Below are 5,184 nucleotides of genomic sequence, written 5' to 3' on the forward strand. Positions count from 1 at the left end.
TGCTAGGTCTAATTAGGGCACAACTCGCTGTATGTGCAATTTGTACGTACGTTTTTTTTGGAGGCCACGATACAGGCTGTACAGGGCAGGCGTGTTGCCCGTACTGGCACGTACGGGGGGCGAATCCACAGCCCGATGGCACAGAAAGTTTTGCCTGCACGTAAAGTTCTAAGGCGTGTCTGCGTGCTCCCAAATCCGTCGGATTCCCTACGAGTTCGTACGGAGGCGGTACTTACCACTTAGGGATCCAAAAGATTGCGAACGTTTTGTCACGTAGACAGCACGTATTTGCATGTACGGCGGGTTGTGTCCTTAGCTTTACATGTGTATGTGGCTTACATTGAGCAATCCAAGACATAGATCTTACCTTTGATCAAGCAGGTCTTGATTGCTGTTGTTTCTTTAAATATTTCAACTGGCCTGGTGCCAATTTGTCAAGACGTTAGTTTGTATAATCAATTTGGAAGAACTACATTCTAATTACATATTAATGCACAATTAAGTTTTACAACCTTGTTTGAAAATTTGTTTCATTTAACTCTATGATAATCTCTGCTTTTGTTGTAAAAGATTAATATTGGTACAATGAGTAAAAGATATTTAATGTTTCCAAATTATGATTATCGATAGTAATATGTGCATGCTGTGTTGTGTGTTGAATAATATAATTCCTATCATGAGTATGTCAATTATGTCATAACATGATTGTAGATCTTTAGAATACATAAAATATATCTAGTATACAAATAATCTAATAATTATAATAATTATTGACATAAGTAATACTATGAAAATTTGTATGCCATTTGATGGAAAGTATATTTAGGATTATGTAACTTATCTAGGATTATGTGACTTATTTAGGACTATGTGACTTATCAGTGTTGCAGCTAGATGGAGAGATATCTCAAAATATGAGTGTGAGTGAAAATACAGATATCTGATAGAGATATTAAATGTTTGTTTGACTTTCAAACCATCTGAGAATGTGTTGTGTTTTTTCCACATTGTCATTTTCATTTCAAAAGTAGCGAAAGTTGTTGGGCAGGGATCATCACATAGATAGTAAAATTCCTCATTTTGTATTTATGAGTATACTGTTTGGTTTTCAATAATTATTAGAGACGCACTTCAAGTCAATCTGAATCTAAGTGTTTGGATCACAGAACAACATGTAGAGTAGCTATTAGTATTAAATGTTAATGTTTAAGTATGGAGTAGAAACTCATATTGTGTGTGTTGGTCTACAAATCACAACAAATAAGCACAATGGATTAAAGAAATCTGATCTTTTATTTACACATTCTGATAAAATCTACTGTATTGTAAAAACATTTGAGAACTGTGTGGGTTTTGTGGTAGAATGATCAGAAAATTATGTATGCATAATGTTGTATTGGCAGATGTATTAACAAGTTGTAATGCATGTTGTGACTGTCTTTTTAGGTTACGATGCAACACATCAATAAGAATAAAGAGCCCAACTTTGATATGACTTATGAAATTGTGTGATATGTCATTTTAAAAACTATCGAGCAGACCAAAATGAGACACACTATACAATGATGATATCACTAAACCTAATGTACGAGGGTAAGTCAGAAAGTAATGCAAGTGGTTTCATAACAGACTCGTTTTTTAATCAATTGAGTTTAAATTTGACATAAAGGTAGAGATATATGTCCTCTTGAGATTGAACGTTTTAAATTTGGTCTTTATCATTTTATGAGCAACTGAGTTGATTTCAAGATGAACACACCCTTGGTAGCTTGTCAGACTATCGATTCCTCTAAATCTGACCAACTGAAAATCACTGTAGGAGGTTGAAATTATATATGTATGATGACAAATGTCTCTATAGGTTGCGTACCAATTTTCATTTCTAAACTCGTAATGGTTCTTTATTTACAGCTGCTAGGATGCAGTAAGTTGCGTTATAGAGCGGTTGGATTTATACACGAATTCGTGAGTTGTTGGTTAAAAGACTACTTTTCCATTTACCAAAAGAAACGAAACTTTACACAGTTATTAACTGTTTAAAGACTAAAAAGTCTGCTAAGTTTAATTTCTCTTTGTTAATGAAAAAGTAGGCTACAGAAAGTTTTAATCATAACACTGCAGATCTCATGACCCTGAAGACCGCGTATACCTCACTCTACACCAGCAACGAAAAAAGAAATACTGCTCGGATTTCAGTGTTGAAAATAAGCGTGTGGCTTATAGAGAAATGCAGCTTATTGCATGTGCTGGCTTAGTCTCCTACAATAAAAAAAATTGGTTTAGGGAAAGTCTTAATTGTACGTTAATTGGACCCCACTTTTCATTTGACGAGATACCAAGGGTGTGGTCACCTTGAAAGCAGCTCAGTCACTCATAAAACAATGAGCAACAAATTTAGATGTTTCAATCTCAAGAGGAGAGATGTCTTAACCTTTGTGCCAAATTTCAACTCATTCGATCAAAGAAAGACTCCGTTATGAAACCACTTGCATTACTTTCTGACTCACCCTCGTATACCTCCAAACTGAAAGGTAAGCTTGAAAAATGAGGTTTCTCTACAGAGCGGATTTCTGAGAAAGGTGGTATCAAATTAAACCCAGATGTTCCAAGATGGGCAAAACGTAGCTCTTCCTGATTGGCTTAGATAGAATCGCCTGAGACTGAATCGCCTGATCAGCCCTCTTTCTCATCTGGAGCTCGTCGGACACAGACAGTGTTTAGTTTGTCTGTTCAGAAATACCAGCACTTTGTCACACAATTTGAGCCTTTGGTTTGTCTGTGCAGAAATCTGTTGTCACACAGCTTAACCGCGCGGACTTCTGTCCAGCTCCCCGAACTGGTTCCGCGAGGGCATCCGCCCTGCTCCTCGATTGCGCCTGGCGAGGCCATCCGTCCTACCCAGCGACCGCGTCTGGTGACGGCGGCCGGCGACCCGACCCGCCCAGGACTGCCCCTGAACGGACTGGTCACGAGTTCCTGCTCTTATACTGGACTACTCACTGGGATTGCGCATTGCGTAAAGAACTGCTGATTCCACGACTTAACCACGAGGATTTCTGTCCAACTCCCGAGGCCATCCGTCCTGCTCTGCGACCGAGCCTGGTGACCGCGACCGGCGATCCATCCCGCCCCGGACTACCCCTGTACCGACTGGACACGAGTTCCTGCTTCACACACTGAACTGCTTACTAGGATTGGCTCCTTACGTACAGAACTGCTGCTTCCACGGTGAGCTACTGCACCATATACTGATTTTACACTGTACGTACTTTATACAACTATGGATAGCTCTGAGTCGGACACACGTGTTGCCATCTCGGGACACTCTTTTGTTACCCGTTTAGAGAGTTTTGTGCGGCACCGAACGTGTACTGCCTCCGGCAGGGCTATTTCTCCTGATTTCTGGCTCTCAAACGTCAACATTACATTTTACGGTGTCCCGGGCTGTACTATCCCGAAATATTACTCTAGTGTGTTGCCCACCCTCCGGAGGGATAGTCCACATATTGTATATGTAGAACTAGGTCACAATGACATCTGCAAGCGCTGCTTACCCCCGACCAAAATTGCATATGATTTGTTAAACCTGGCGACCCACATTTATGACATCCCATCGGTTCACACAGTAATCTTAGCAGAGCCTATCTGGCGCCTAAAATCTCCCCGGAACATGCCCGATTTCCACTCTCGGCTCGAAGTGTTCCGAAAAACGTTTCGCTCTGAAGTGGACGCCCGTCCTTCGTATTACAGATGGTACCACGCAAAACTGTGGCAACAGAACCCAAACTATTTCGCGCCTGATGGCCTTCATTTGAGCGCGTTTGGAAATCTACAATACTTCAGAAGTGTTAGAGGTGCTCTAATCCCCCACTTACCACGCCCTTGAACATATTCCTTTCTGTCTGCAGACCAATCTTATATCTAGTAAGACGCCTTGAACTTAATCATCCATGCAAGTAACAACCGTCAGCTCGTTTCTGTTTTGCGTTAGTAAACAAATATGATTGATAAATAATTCTGTTATAAACAGCTAGAGTATCAGTTATTATTATTCCTCATTTCCGTTGTACGTTTTACTGTCCTGTCTTCCGCATTTCGCTCCGAGTGGGCGATTTTCAGCTCACAGTTTAAGTGAGCCTATGGTGGTTTTGCTCGAACGATTTGTAATCAGCAAAAATCATATTTCGATATAGCGTAACTTACATTGCTTACTTTATGTTCAAGTTCATTGCCATGGTTCAAGTTCAAGCTCATGTCTATGGTCAAGTTCAAGTTATTGTTTATGGTCAAGTTCATGGGCAAGTACATGGCCAGAAGTAGTACATCTTAGTCAAGTTTTGTGTTATGTGCTATTTCCGCTAATTATTAATAATAAATCAGTTGTGTTCCTGCCAAACATACTTCTCGGTTGCTTTCTTGACTATGTGTTTTACAAAGAAACTCGCGTAGTATAAAACTGTTTTTGGCATGCATGACAAAATGAGGTTTCTCTACGGAGCGGATTTCTGAGAAAGGTGGTATCAAATTAAACCCAGATGTTCCAAGATGGGCAAAACGTAGCTCTTCCTGATTGGCTTAGATAGAATCGCCTGAGACTGAATCGCCTGATCAGCCCTCTTTCTCATCTGGAGCTCGTCGGACACAGACAGTGTTTAGTTTGTCTGTTCAGAAATACCAGCACTTTGTCACACAATTTGAGCCCGCCCACCACTCCCAACTAACGGGCTTGCGGGAATATACCTGGGGTGCCAAAATTACCCTGATACATTCTATACGTACCTAGCATCGTGAGCGGTGCGCATAAATTACCCCGATGCATTTTTATACGTACCTAGCATCGTGAGGGGTGCCAATATTACCCCAATGCATTTTATACGTACCTAGCATCGTGAGGGGTGCCAATATTACCCCGATGCCTTTTATACGTACCTAGCATTGTGCGGGGTGCCAAAATTACCCTGATGTATTTTATATTATGATCATAACATCGTGTGGGGTGCCAAAATTACCCTGATACATTCTATACGCACCTAGCATCGTGAGGGGGGCCATAAATTACCCCGATGTATTTTACATTATGATCATAGCATCGTGTGGGGTGCAAAAATTACCCCGATGCATTTTTATACGTACCTAGCATCGTGTGGGGTGCAAAACATTACCTGATGCACTTTATACGTACCT

The 5,184-nt window shown here is 40.8% G+C and overlaps 1 protein-coding gene across 2 annotated transcripts in view; it reads left to right on the forward strand.

Annotated features, from left to right (window-relative positions):
* Positions 1-2,829: 2,829 nt before the first annotated feature.
* Positions 2,830-5,184, forward strand: part of LOC118419662 — a 4,568-nt gene continuing 2,213 nt past the window's right edge. For both annotated transcript variants that reach the window (XM_035826177.1, XM_035826176.1), the window contains exon 1: positions 2,830-3,228. The gene's annotated coding sequence lies outside the window, so the exon portion shown is untranslated. The remainder of the gene's footprint in view (positions 3,229-5,184) is intronic.

The sequence above is a fragment of the Branchiostoma floridae genome, chromosome 7 (assembly GCF_000003815.2).
Source record: "Branchiostoma floridae strain S238N-H82 chromosome 7, Bfl_VNyyK, whole genome shotgun sequence".
NCBI classification, from domain to species: Eukaryota; Metazoa; Chordata; class Leptocardii; order Amphioxiformes; family Branchiostomatidae; genus Branchiostoma; species Branchiostoma floridae.